The 15,295-nt window shown below is 41.0% G+C and overlaps 1 long non-coding RNA gene across 1 annotated transcript; it reads left to right on the top strand.

Moving 5' to 3' along the window:
* The first annotated feature begins 8,128 nt into the window (after positions 1-8,128).
* On the top strand, positions 8,129-10,085 carry LOC148690016 (uncharacterized). Its single transcript, XR_015958043.1, has 3 exons — positions 8,129-8,495; positions 9,026-9,092; positions 9,936-10,085. It is a non-coding gene; the product is annotated as an uncharacterized LOC148690016 (long non-coding RNA).
* The last annotated feature ends 5,210 nt before the right edge of the window (positions 10,086-15,295 follow it).

The raw sequence follows: 15,295 nt of genomic DNA, 5'->3' as shown, positions 1-15,295 counted from the left end.
GGTTTTTCCAAAAACCCTAGCATGCCATAAAACCTTTGTAAAACATATATCATATATAAATGCTTAGTAGTGGCTTCACAATCGCCTGAAGGCCTTACATTGCTTGATTGAAGCAATATATAAATATCTTCCAACTGAAGCCACTACATCACCCGATTGAAGCCATATATAATTATCTTCCGACCGAAGCCACTACATTGCCCGACCGAAGCCATATATAAATATCTTCTGATCGAAGCCACTACATCATTCGACCAAAACTATATATAAATATCATTTGCCCATAAGCACATAGTATGAATAACCATTAAGTAACCACATAAAATTATGAACATAATCTTTCCAAAATATATATCATCAGAGCTCAATAGCTCAAACATCATATCATAAATCCATGTTCATAAATACCTTAGTAAACATAAATTCGATAAAGCATGATATTTCATAAAGCGTAAATCCAATTTACTCATAAACGTTTCATAAAACGTAGTCATGAAATCATGTTTTTCATGTATGCATTTTTAATAATATAATCATGCATTTTGGAAGGGGTCCACTCCCAAATACTTCGTCGTCGAAGAGTTGTGCAAACTAAAGAAGATGGAAACGCCACTAACAACTCACTTAAGCACATAAAGGGACCAATCAATAAAACTCTACTAAAATGATTGAATTTAGGAAAACAGACATCGTAAATGGATTGAGGATGTCAAAAAACCTAAGGGGGGGACCTCGGGAAAATTTCATAAAAGTCAACAAAAAGTCAATAAAAATATTCAAGGGAATATTCTAGAGAATTTTCCCTGACGAAGTATTCCCCAACGGAATATTCCATCCGGGTTCGGGTTGGGTTGTAACAGGGTTTTGGGACGGGTCCGATCTAGGTTGTGGGTCGGGTTGACCTGGTTTCAGGCCATAGGTTGGCCAAATTCTGTAAATTTGGCAGGGAAACAATATGGAGTTCGACTAGCTCCATTTCACAACTACCTCCAACATGCCATATATATGCATTTGAAGCTACAGAGGAAGGGCATATAAATATACCAATATTTGGTCTAGTTGTGGCCGGAAAGTGACCGAAAAATGCCTACAAATCTTATGGGTTTTCGTCAAAAAACTGGATTTCTTACATTCTTTGTTCATGTACAATTGCAACATTTAAAAAGCAAAATCTAGGTTATAAATAAACCACCATGACGAAAAAGAAAGGATCTTAAGCGTCTCGAAGCTTACCCGAAGTCGGGAAGTCGAGAAACTCGTTGGAGAAGGTAATGAACAATGGCGTAGCCACTGTCGGGGCATCGAGACTCCACGATCTTGGCCTGAGTTCGAGATCGTGACTAGGAAGGTCTTATGGTGGTGGTCTAGTTTGTGTGGTTGTTGCTCGGAGAAAGGGAGAGAATAGCAAAGAGAGATGAGAAAGGGTTAGCCATGAGAGAGTTTGAGAGTGAGGGCTTACGGGGAGAGAAATGAGAGAAAAGAGGGAAAAAGAGAGGGAACCAGGGACTAAAAACAGGGGTGGGCCCCACATGGCACACCAAACAAGAACAAAAAGCAAACATTTAAAATAAATACCCCAGCCAAAGTGAAATTATAAAATTGCCCTCGACATTTCGTACAATTCGGAACGGGTCGTTACAACTTCAATCTTCGGACTCTGGTGAACTTTATATATTCCATACTCTCAAAACACGACTCGAAATTTGACAAACGAAGAATGAGAGAAATAGAGTGGGGAAACCCTATTTCTCAAGAGTAAAAATTAACTCTAATTTTCTATTCTTAATGATAATGGTTTCATGAGTTTATATAGAATCCAAGTACTTCTTGTTAAGGAGATGTAACTTTTCATCTATAAGTCTACATCATTTGACAAGGAAATGCACCTAAATAACATAACCTTTCTAAGAAATATGGTTAACACGATTTTTCATTCAATTATTAAAATTCTATATTACAATATTTTATATTATAATATACAATTTCCAACAATCCCCAACATGAATGAAAAATCAGGAAGAATTTGAGAAAACAAGCAGACAAGAAATGCATTGGGAGAGGTGTCTTTTGGACTTGAGTTTACCCTAGTGAATACTTATCGGGTTTACTTGGTGACGTAGTGGATGTGGAAGATCTTAAACTGTTCACCGCAGTATTAAACCAAGACAATAAGCAACACACATCACTATCCTAATATATTACTTTTCATATGGTTAGGCTCATTTTGGTCCTGAACAAATGCCAGATTCATAAGAGCTTTATAGAATTTAGTCATTTCATACTCATAAAAGTGCCCAACTTCTACACTCACATAGGTGACCACTGATTAAGAATAGTTTGCTATATTCCTCTTATTTATAAGATATCACTGTCATTAAGTATAAATATACATCCTAAAACTTCTGTAGACAACACACTTCTTCCACCATAGGAATGAGGTATATAGTGTGTTAACTTCTTTGAATCATGCCCAACCAGTTTGCCTATTGAACTTAGACCATGGGATCTCCAATGTACTAAGTTAGGTTTCCTCCCGGCTGATTCATTAGTTATGTTGGCTTTAGCCTCATTCCCATCGATGATCAACTTACTCTCTAGTCAAACCTTTAATAATTGGTACCACTAAGGTTGACTATCTTTAATGGTGTGCACAATCTATCTTATGAAATTATATTTCATATGAGAGTAGTTGTTTCTCAATTTTAAGTCCTCAAAAGTATATATATGTTGGGACTTTTATAGGTAATTCGCTAACACTAGGAAGTAGACTTCCCCCGCATTTAAGGTATTTGTAAGTTGGTCTCTAACCTTGTCATACCTTAAACAATTACTCATTACAAGAGATGACATTTTGATTGGTCAAAAGCACCGAATTCCTTTTCATGAATGTGTTTAGTAAAAAAAAATTAAATACCAAACTCGCATCCGTAGGCAAATCCTATCAAAAGAGCGCCTTAAAGGCAAACTCAAAAAGGGAAAATGCATAGTGCCCACAAGCGTACTTATCTTCGCATATTAGAGATCAAGAACTTCCCATGACTATATACAAGGACAAGACATTCTGACTATTGTTATATTTTTGTTTGCCTTCTTGTTACATCAGAACAACTATATGCATGAAGCATCGCTTCAAGCATTTGTGGAAGTCTTTGCAGTTTCGGCAACAAACATCATATGATGGCTTTTCACCCAAAGATACGTGCATCTACTCAAATAACGAAGCCAAAATGATGTTATTCAAAGGGCACCATCACAACTACCGAAGGTTACAATTTAAGAAAGAACTATCATCTCCATAACCAATAACTGAATTGTTACAGTTTGAATGAACCAAATCCATGACCCTACGATGGAAACAATCGTGCCTTTCCGTACGAACTTAGTTCAAATCATACATGGGTTCTCAATTTGTTTCCTTATTTGGCCAGAGATACAAATTGTAAACTGATCAAAGCATATTAGGAGAGTCGCATACAGTTTCATTGAGTAACCAACTTTTCAATTTGAAAAGTCGTAACTACGTAATTATAATTTCAAAGTTTAATTCCAGACAATTTCCATTCATTCTAAAACTCAAGTATTTAATCTTGAATCTAACGTAGACAAAATTGACACAACGAGTATCATATATGTTTATCTAACCGTGTGTCTTAAACTAGATCAATAAAAGGAAGCCACATAGAATCATAACTTCCTTTTCTCCAAATGTATTTATATCAACATATATACATACATACATACATACATATATATATATATATATATACATACATATATATATATATATATATATATATATATATATGTGTGTGTGTGTGTGTGCGCGCGCGTGTGTGTGTGTGTGTGTGTATGTACATCGATCTTAGGAACTTGTGTGCAAATATATTAGAGAAGTGTTTCTTTCTTCCAAATGATGGCTAGACTCATTAAATATCTTATGATGTCAGTTTTTCTACATTATGAGATTTCTCACATCCATATCTTCTAATTGTTCCATAAAGTTTCTGTCTTTAGATTGTTGGAGCAATATTAGAAAATATGAAAATAACGCATGAATTACAATAATAATAATCATAAAGAAATTCACAACATCAATTATGTATCAGATTAATATAAACAACAAAAGAGAAAGTTAGAACTACTAACAAACTTGGAGATTGAGGCTTGCATAAATGCAATGTCCTAAAGACAAATTTCGCCTGCTGTTGTGCTTGTAGTTCGATAGGCGTCCATCTCCTAGGATTCAATAATCTATAATCCGAAGTCAAAGCACTCAATCTTCAAACTTTGGCAAACTTTATATATTCCGTACTCTCAAAACATGACTTGAAATTTGACAAATGAAGAATGAGAGAAATAGAGTGCGGAAACCTTATTTCTCAAGAGTAAAATTTAACTCTAATTTTCTATTCTTAATGATAATGGTTTCATGAGTTTATATAGAATCCAAGTACTTATTGTTAAAGAGATGTAACATTTCATCTATAAGTCTACATCATGTCACAAGGAAATGCACCTAAATAACATAACCTTTCTAAAAAAATATGATTAACAATATTTTTCATTCAATTATTAAATATATATATTACAATATTTTATATTATAATATTAAATTTTCAACAATTACAATTATGGATTTAGCTGGTATGATGCAGTGGCGAAGCCATGTGAGGGCGAGGAGTGGCGGCTACCATTCTCCTTGCCGGAAAACAGGACTGGATTTCTGGGTCCACCCCTCCCTTCGCCGGAAAACCCACTGGTTCAGTCAGGGGTGGATCTCTTAAGAGACCTGGGTGGTCCCGGGAGCACCGAAAGTCTAGATAATATGCTATAAGGACCTCCAAGGACCACCCAAGTCTGGGCACAAGGTGGAGGATAAGAGGAGCGGGGCTACAGAGTTCTGGTGTTTTGCAAATTAGAAGAATGAAGAAGAAGACTATTTATCATTTAAGTAAAACGATGTGTTTTACATAGGGCTCGGGTTTGAAAACACACTTTAGTAAAACGGTGCGTTTGGTGCACTTCTTTAATATATAGTTTTCACAATTTTTTTTTTTTTTTTTGAAAAAACAAAAACAAAATGGTTCAAATTTGAAACAGAGAACCATTCCTTATCCCCACCCCACCCCACCGAAGGCCACCCATTAGCACAACACTGGTCTCCTCTCCAGTGTCCACAGATCAAATAGTTCAATTTCAATATTGGATGGTTTCAATCATATACGGATGTTTTTGCTCTAGTTGACAATAAATCTATCATGACGCATTTTTTAGTATGAAATCTCGTTGGGGAAATATTTAGTCTTTGTAATTTGTAATGTTGTGTGTACAAAGATTGTGAATGAAAAGTTGTTTATTGTTTAATTTTTCAATATTATTTTATGTCGAATAATTTTTGGAACTTTAGATTTGGACCACCTAGTCTTACAATCCTAGATCCGCCACTGGGTTCAGTGATTCAGAGCTCCCCCGCGGTCTGATGATGTGTGGGTTTTGCTGCGCGCAGTAGCAGAATGCATTGTTTTTTAATTAATTTTAATTTATTTTTATTTTTTAAATCATCTAGGCCAAAACAATGTCGTTTTGGTCCTGGAAAAAAAAATGAAAAAAATAATTGAAACGGCGCTGTTTCGTAGATACTACTTGACTTCGCCCCTCCCCCAATCAATTCCTGGCTTTGCCACTGGTACGATGTGACTTTCTTTCAGTGGCAGGAGGATGTAGAGGAAACTCAATGCCCCATGTTTTACAATAGAAATTCACAATTGAAATAAGAAAATAGGAACTCTGGATGAGTTTTTTAATTTTCTTCCAATAATGTGTAATTGTTGAGTGATTTTACCAACTATATGCCAACTACAAGGAGGTGTGAAGAAAACATATTTCAAGCATTAAATGTATCGAGCTAAGTTTGCTCAACAAAAAGAAAATCCATTTTGGATTTTAAAGGTTTAGAGTCTAAAGGCTGGCATAACCCCACATTTTAAATTGTTTCCTCCAAGTTTGACTACAAGGCTCCTTGACTTATATGTGAAGAGGCTAGGGGCCCTTAAGGCATATTCCATAAATAAATATATAAAAGTGGTTGATGCTTACATTTCTCTTTTGGAGATGAACTCGTTTTCTCATTTGCAAACAATGTATTTTTATCATAAATTTTTTTATAATTGATACTGTTTAATTCTTTAAGATTCATTTGAAGATCATCTCTATAAAAGATAATTCGAATATAAGTTTATTTAGTCATCCAATGTATCAAATAAATTATTGATGAAGTGACGAAGTAACATATTCACGATGAATCATCCAATTATTTGATATATTTGAGTGACTAAAGAAACTTCGGTTCCAATGAGTTTTGTAAGATGATCTTCAAATGAATTTTCAGAAATTGAATGATTCTGATTATAAAATTCCTACAATGAAGATACGCTCCTTGAAAGTATGGGAATGAGCTCATTCCCCAAAGGGAGAACACAAGTGTTATCCATAAATAAATTAAAAAAGCTTAAAAGTTTGGAAAAATTTAGGGAGAGTGTTTGCTCACCACCCTTGAGCGATAATGAGCATTACCACCATTTAACTATCGTTGTTGGATGAATGTCATTTCATTTGTGTGCTACACAAATCTCAAAATTTATATTCATCATCATTAGTTAATATGGTGGTAAGTATTACCATCACTAACCAACTAGTACTACAGCCTAGTTGTATTCATGATGATGGTGAGGACGTAGTATATTAGTGTTGAGCTCGAAACCTAATTAGTGGTTGGCCCATTGTGTGACATGACACAATCCTCCTCCCTCCTTCCCTTCCTTGAAAGTAGAATATCACTTGTATCAGAAATCATCACATTTATATTTTACATCACCACTTAAGGGTGGTGAATGCTGTCAAATGTATGTCCCATGATAAGATTAGTCTTTTTTTAAGGAAACCGATAATATACCAATAGACAGGAAAAGTAGATTAATATATAGTATATATCTTGATCATTTTCTTAGGTAAAAAGGTATCATTAGGTCCCAACAACATATAGGTCGATCAAGTTAACCCGGATACAAAACATCACCGATTGTGACAGAATTCAGAATAAGACAACAAGATATACCCGATCAAAGAAGCAAATATTAGGATCATTTCGTGCAAGTCTTAGTTTCTTGTCTACCATCGCTAACATAAACAAAAAAAGGCAAAAGTAGAGCCGACTTTATGTGCTTGCATTTCCCAAACCCTAAGTTTTTACACCTGTATTATGCATACGCATGCACGTTCCTACCCAGCTGCCATATTTGTTTTTTCCAATACGTAAATTACAAGAGCGAGCGGGAGTTGGTCTCTGGGTTGGATGGTTTTTGGTGAGAAGTTTTGTGCATTAAATTAGAGATGAAATGATTTAAGTTTGTTGAGTGGCCCTGTCATAAGAACAGGCCACGCAATGGTAAAGAGAGAGGGATAGAGGTATCGGTGACTTACAGGAAGGTCAAAGGTTGCAATTACTTCAATGTATCTGCCACCAGCCTTCTAACTCAAATCCATTGGGGCTTCTTCCTTTGACCTTTCTTTTACACACCACGCTTCGGCGATTGTGGTATTCCCAGAAAGCCCTTTGGTTATGGATAAAATACAGAATTGACCTAGCTCAAATGATAAACTTGATAGTATGTATATAGTCAGCCTTATATTTATAGATATTCGTATGTCTATTTATGAGTATAGTTATATATTTATTGAATTTGATCCCACGTACCCACGTAGGCAGAGTTATTTATTAGATTAGTTAGTAAAATACGAAACTGATAAAATATATGCACGTGTATTGTTCAGCAACTTAAAAAAAAAAAAAAAATAGTGAAAACTTCATTGATTATTTAAAATTTAAAACTTTTTGTCTTAAAATATTTATTTAGCCTATTAATTTCAATAATATATATATGTATTTATATAAAATAATACATGAATTTTACACAAATAATTTAAGAGAGTAGGTGTGACATCCCGTCCCGAAAATATCGGAAATGTGCTTAGGAAATGACCCTTTTACCCCTAGTTGGTTTTCGTATTATTGTTTTTGGTTACTTTGTGTGGTGTTGGCAAGCTGAGAGCCACACACACACACTGTCTCTCTCTCTCTCTCTCTCTGTGGGTTCCCCGAGCTCCATTCCTTCCTCTTCTCTCTGTAACGTACGGACAACACACAAAAGCACCCAAATCTTAGTAGATCGTGGGAACCAAAGACACCATTCAACTCGTGAGGTCGAGGCGAGCACAACCATACCATTTTCAGGTGAGGAATACTTCGTTTTCACGTCGTTTCAACAATGGCCGAATTGAGTACTGTTCATGCAAAAATTATACATTGAGTTTTTGGACTTTTGAAGCTTGTAGATGTGTTGGTGAGGTTCCCAGGAGCGTCGGAGTAGCTCGTTGGACGAATTTGGACGTCGGGAAGGCCTGGTTCGAAGTTGGCCGGTTTTTGAGTTTTGAGACAGGTATGATCGCGTAACTTTTAGCCTTTAAAAGTGGTCCAACGTGATTCTACTAGTTTAGGGCTTTCTTTTGGTCCAAGAATCATAGGAATTGGTTGAGAAACGAGGGAGATTAGTGAGTTTAAACTTTTCCCAGTTTTCCGGCGACCGGAGTCCGGCGAGAGTCGATCGGAGAAGAAAGAGGAATATTCCGTTAGGTTTAACGGAATATTCCTAACGGCAGTGACGGCATCCGGTTAGATTTAACGGAATATTCCGTCAGTTTGACGGAATATTCCTGACGGCGTCTGTTGACACCGTCAGTGTGCCTGGCACGTGGCCGCGCGTGGGGGCGCGTAGGTCCGTGCCTGTGCTGGCGCGTGGGGGCGCGTGCGGGGTCCAAAATTTTTTCTAAAAATATGGTTGTGATCCTGAGGTTGTGTAGAGCACGTGGGTATATTCATTTGTCCATTTTGAGCAATGTATGAGAAGTTATTACGAGAAACGGGTTATGTGCTTTAAAGTTAACGTTTTTATAGTTGTTTCGCATCTAGGTGACACGTACCCAGAGGACGAGCGTGCACACGCGAGACAGGGGGGCTACGACCCTTCTACATACCAGTGAGTGGGCTTTTGTTTTCCGTATATACCTATATACATTTATATTCCCAGAAATTGAATTAAAAAGGGTTATTTGCCTTATGCCATGCACTTTATTATTTATCGTTTATGCATCTTTGCATGCATTATTTGTGGCATACATATACATATGCATATGTCATATATATTTATGTGTGGGTGCTGTGGAGGCATAGGTAAGTGCCAGGTAAGCGTTAATTAACGATTGCATTACATAGTGTTTAGAGATGCTTAGAGAGCTCATAACCTGCACCCCCGGTGTTAGTGCTCCCGCCCAGAGTAGGGCACAGTCCTTCACGTGTTGTTCACCTCCCGCACCATACGCTCAGCTTGGATCCAAGCTAGGTGCATAGGCCTGTCGTACAGACCACTTTAGGTGGTTCCGACTCGTAGGTGACCCGCGATTATTCGCACAGCCTTCACGTGATCGTAGCACTAGAGCGTATATATGTATTACACCCAGGCCTGTCGTACAGACCACATAGAGTGGTTCCGACTCGTGGGCAGGTTCAGTTGTTGAGTTTGAGATTGAGCTCTATATGCAGCCGTACAGGTCACGTTAGGTGACTCCGGCTGCCAGATGTTATGTTATTGATATGATTCATACCTGAGCACATACATTTCATTACGAGGTTTTGACATGGCATATCTTGAGCATGATTGGCATACCCTTGAGCATGTTGGGCATATCTATACATACGTACATATGGTTATTTTCTGGGAAGTATACAGGTTTTACGGTGAGGGGTTAGAATGTATTTTTTGAAATGGTTTTCAAAGAGCTTTGTTTTTGCCCACTCACGCTTTTGTTTTGCGCCCCTCCAGGTTCTAGTTGCTTAGCCGTTGCGGTGGTTTCCCTTGAGAGTTTTCCGGCGTTCTGACAGACACTCCACATTGTAGGGTCGCCTTCGGGCGTACTACTGTTGTCGTTTTATTTGGACTGCTATAGACCTGCTCTGAATTTGTATAGCACTAACTAGCACTTATTCTAGTACTTGTATGCTAGTTTTGTTTTAATTATTCGTGCCTTTTTATTACTACTTACTAGCTTCTGCACGTGCACATGGCTACGTCACCTTTGAGTGACGGCCAGCACGCTCCGATCTCGGTCGGGGTGTGTCAGTTTGGTATCAGAGCCAGGTTTTGGCAGTCCTGTGTCCTTGTGAGTATTCTAATGATTTTGGTGTCTTCTGTCAGAACTATGCCGCCTCGTCGGGAACCCCGTCGCTCTTCTGAGCCTAGTTTCCCCGATATTACTCAGTTGGGGGAAGCTTTTGCTACAGCCCTTCAGGCAGTGATGCGCCCTCCCCAGAGGACTCCTCTGGAGACTATGTACAATTTGAAGCTGGATAAGTTTAAGGGCAGTGAGGGACCCGAGAGCGTAGAGCGCTGGCTAGAACACATAGAGAAGACCTTCCGGGTGCTGCATAATCAGGGGAACTTGCCTATGGAGAGGTGGGTCGAGACGACCGCTTGGTTTCTGGATACGGAGTCGGCCGCTTGGTGGGAGCAGGAGCTTCGTAGGTTGACTCCGGATCAGAGGGTTGATTGGAATGTTTTTACGAGGTTGTTTAGGAGAAGGTATGTCCCCCCTGAGTACATCGACCGTAAGAAACAGGAGTTTTCCGAACTGAAACAGCGGAAGATGTCAGCGAATGAGTACTACCGTAAGTTTACGGACTTGTCCCGTTATCACCCTGATGTCGCTGGTAATCCGGCGGAGATGCTCCGTCTTTTCCGTCTGGGCACCAGGAAGAAGTGGCGTTCTATGGCGTCAACGGTCCACAGTGAGACTTACCGGGACTTCTATGAGATACTGTTGAGGATCGAGGATTCCGAGAATATGTCGAGCGATACTGATGAAGAGAAGGACGGCAACCAGAAGAAAGATGACAAAGGCAAAGGTCAGGCATCGCTCGGGCCCCGTCAGACTCAGAACTTCAAGAGAGGTGGAGCTAGTTCTAGTTCTTCGAGTGGTGGCTTCAGTGCCACTGGACAAGGTCGTGGAGGTAGATTTGCTGGTGGCGCTAGAGGCCAGAGGCAGGGCGATGGTGGGCGAGGCAGAGCCCCAGTTTGTCGTAGGTGTAACAACCGGCATTTTGGCGAGTGTAGACGTGGTAGCAACGGGTGCTTCACATGTGGACAGGTGGGACATAGAGCGGCGAATTGTCCCCAGGGTCAGCAGCAGCAGAAACCACAGCAGACCTTTATGCCACCGCCTGCACCACTCCAGCAGATCCAGGGTCCTAGTAGTTACGGCCAGACGGGTCGAGGTGGTGCTTACCACTATCAGGGTGATGCTGTCCCTTATGCTCCTGGGCAGTATCAGTATCCTCAGGATCCCTATCCCCAGGGTGGCTATCCCCAGTATTCGGGCGGCTATATGCCGTATCCTCCAGCCTCAGCGGGTGGTTCACAGTGGTATCAGGGAGGACAGTATCAGCAGGGGGAGATTGCCACTAGCAGTGCAGGATCTTCGAGACAGTCATGCCAGCCCAGTCAGGGGCGTGGTGCTCAGGGACGCGGTGTTCAGGCGAGCAGAGGCCGCGGTGGGCGTCAGCAGGGACAGGGGCGTCTTCACAATATTTCTCTGCAGGACGCTCAGAACAACCCAGACTTGATTATGGGTACGTTGAACATTCTTGGTTGTTTTGCTAGAGTCTTAATTGATTGTGGAGCTACACATTCCGTAATTTCTCATACGTTTGCTCAAGCGACGCAACCTCGCCCCACACCTCTAGGGTATGATTTAGAGTTTGTTATGCCTAGAGGAGAGAGTTGTGTCGTAGATTGTGTGTACCCAGGATGTCCAGTGATCGTAGAGGGAGTTGCTTTGTCAGCCGATCTTATCCCGTTAGATATTGTGGACTTTGACGTGATTCTGGGCACGGATTGGTTACACTTCTATCGTGCCAACATTGACTGTTACGGGAAGGTAGTTACGTTTCACCGACCTGGACTACCTGTGGTTACTTTTGTGGGTGAACAGAGTGGGGTGAGATATGGCGTTATTTCGGCGCTTCGAGCGAAAAAGTTGTTAACTAAGGGTTGTCAGGGGTATCTGGCTCATGTGATGCTGGAGGAGACTGTTACTAGCATAGTGGAGGATGTGAGAGTGGTCAGACACTTCCCTGATGTATTCCCCGAGGATTTACCTGGTTTACCCCCAGATCGAGACGTAGAGTTCACCATTGAGTTGCTTCCAGGTACTAATCCTATTTCTTTAACTCCTTATCGTATGGCTCCCGCGGAGTTAAGGGAATTGAAAGTTCAGCTGCAGGAGTTAGTAGATAAGGGATTTATCCAGCCTAGTACTTCGCCTTGGGGCGCTCCAGTGTTGTTTGTGAGAAAGAAGGATGGAACTTTGAGGCTATGCATCGACTACAGGCAACTCAATCGGGTGACGATTAAAAACCGTTATCCATTGCCTCGTATCGATGATTTGTTCGATCAGCTGAGAGGTGCTTGTGTGTTCTCTAAAATAGACTTGAGGTCTGGTTACTATCAGCTGAAGATCAGTAAGGATGATGTCCCTAAGACGGCGTTCAGGACTCGTTATGGTCATTACGAGTTTCTGGTTATGCCATTTGGGTTGACGAATGCACCAGCCGCCTTTATGGATTTGATGAACCGAGTATTCCAGCCTTACTTGGATAGATTTGTCATTGTCTTCATTGACGATATTCTGGTGTATTCTAAGTCGAAAGCGGAGCATGTTCGACATCTTACTTTGGTGTTGAAAAGGTTGAGGGAACACCAGTTATATGCTAAGTTTAGCAAGTGCCAGTTCTGGTTAGACCAAGTTGCATTCTTGGGGCACGTCATTTCTGCTCAGGGTATTTTGGTTGACCCTCAGAAGGTTGCAGCGGTAGAGAGTTGGGAGCAACCGCGAACCGTCACCGAGGTGAGAAGTTTCCTTGGATTGGCAGGGTATTATCGGAGATTCGTTAAGGATTTTTCGGTGATCGCCTTACCACTGACGAGGTTAACGAGGAAGAATGTCAAATTTGAGTGGGATGATAGGTGCGAGCGGAGTTTCCAACAGTTGAAACATTGTCTCACTCATGCACCTGTTTTGGCACTCCCAGATGATAGTGGTGATTTCGAGGTTTACAGCGATGCTTCCTTGAATGGTTTGGGATGTGTATTGATGCAGCATGGTAGGGTGATTGCTTATGCTTCGCGGCAGTTGAAACCTCATGAGATGAATTACCCTACACATGACTTGGAGTTGGCTGCTATCATCTTTGCGCTGAAGTTGTGGAGACACTATCTTTATGGGGAAAAGTGCAGGATCTTTACAGATCACAAGAGTCTCCAGTATCTCTTTACTCAGAAAGAACTTAATCTTCGTCAGCGGAGGTGGTTGGAGTTGCTCAGCGATTACGATTGCACGATTGATTATCATCCTGGTCGTGCGAACGTAGTGGCTAATGCACTTAGCAGGAAGTCACAGGGCCGTATTAACGCGTTGTACGCTAGTCGTGTTCCTCTTTTGGTGGACTTGCGTACTACGGGAGTAAGGCTAGAAGCCGAAGATCGAGATGTGGCATTACTTGCTAATTTTCAAGTTAGGCCGATACTTGTTGATCGGGTGCTTGAAGCCCAAGTAGCTGATCAGGAGACTCAAGAATTTATTCAAGCTCAAGATCAAGGAAAGAGGCGAGACCTCAGAGTTCGTGATTCAGATGGCATGTTGATGCTTGAAGGTAGAATGTTCGTGCCTAATAGTGTGGAGTTGAAGAAAGAAATTCTCGATGAAGCACATATCTCGGCTTACGCTATGCATCCAGGAGCTACGAAAATGTATCATACCATTCGACCATTTTACTATTGGCCGGGTATGAAGAGGGAGATAGCCGAGTATGTGAGCAGATGTGCTGTTTGTCAGCAAGTTAAAGCAGAGAGGAAGAAGCCGTTTGGGTTGTTGCAGCCACTTCCCGTTCCGGAGTGGAAATGGGAAAATATCACCATGGATTTTGTGTACAAGCTCCCGCGTACACGTAATGGCTTTGACGGCATTTGGGTGATCGTTGATCGACTCACTAAGTCGGCTCATTTTATTCCGGTAAGAGAGAAGTATTCTTTGAGCCGTTTAGCGGAGTTGTTCATCTCGAAGGTTGTGAAGTACCACGGTGTCCCTGTGAGCATTATTTCGGATCGAGATCCACGATTTACATCGAAGTTTTGGGTAGCTTTCCAGGAAGCTTTGGGCACGAGATTACTTTATAGTACGGCATATCATCCACAGACCGACGGGCAGTCAGAGAGAACTATTCAGACCTTGGAGGATATGCTGCGAGCTTCGGTGTTGCAGTTTGGTGATGCTTGGCACCAGCGGTTAGATTTGATGGAATTTGCTTACAACAACAGTTTTCATTCGAGCATTGGAATGGCGCCATTTGAGGCCTTGTATGGCAGAGCTTGTCGCACACCGTTGTGTTGGTCAGAGGTTGGCGAGAGAGTTTTAGTAGGTCCAGAGATTGTTGAGGAGACTACTCAGAATGTTCAGGTGATTAAGTCTAACCTGAAAGCAGCCCAGGACAGGCAGAAGAGTCTAGCGGATCGGCATGCTATGGACAGAACATATGAGGTCGGAGATTGGGTATTCCTGAAGCTTTCACCGTGGAGAGGTGTTGTGCGGTTCGGGAAGAAAGGGAAGTTGAGCCCCAGGTACATCGGACCATACGTAGTCACAGAACGAGTTGGTGAGGTAGCTTACAGGTTGGAGTTGCCTCCGGAGTTGGCTAGAGTGCATAATGTTTTTCACGTGTCTATGCTCCGACACTATGTTGCTGATCCATCTCATGTGATACCTCCTCAACCGCTTGAGATTAACCCAGATTTGACGTACGACGAGGAGCCGGTGACGATACTAGATTGGAAAGAGAAGGTCCTAAGGAACAAGACAGTGAATTTAGTGAAGGTTCTGTGGAGAAACCATTCAGTCGAAGAAGCTACGTGGGAGACAGAGGATCGGATGAGGGATTTGTACCCTCGATTGTTCTTTGACTACTAGGGGTGGTTACTAGGTTGTTTTGAATTTCGGGACGAAATTCTATTAAGGTGGGAAGGTTGTGACATCCCGTCCCGAAAATATCGGAAATGTGCTTAGGAAATGACCCTTTTACCCCTAGTTGGTTTTCGTATTATTGTTTTTGGTTACTTTGTGTGGTGTTGGCAAG

Source organism: Pyrus communis, chromosome 16 (assembly GCF_041283825.1).
Source record: "Pyrus communis isolate YQ-2024b chromosome 16, ASM4128382v1, whole genome shotgun sequence".
NCBI lineage: Eukaryota > Viridiplantae > Streptophyta > Magnoliopsida > Rosales > Rosaceae > Pyrus > Pyrus communis.
Note: the sequence above shows the minus strand (reverse complement) of the source record. Positions and strands in the feature narration are given on the sequence as shown.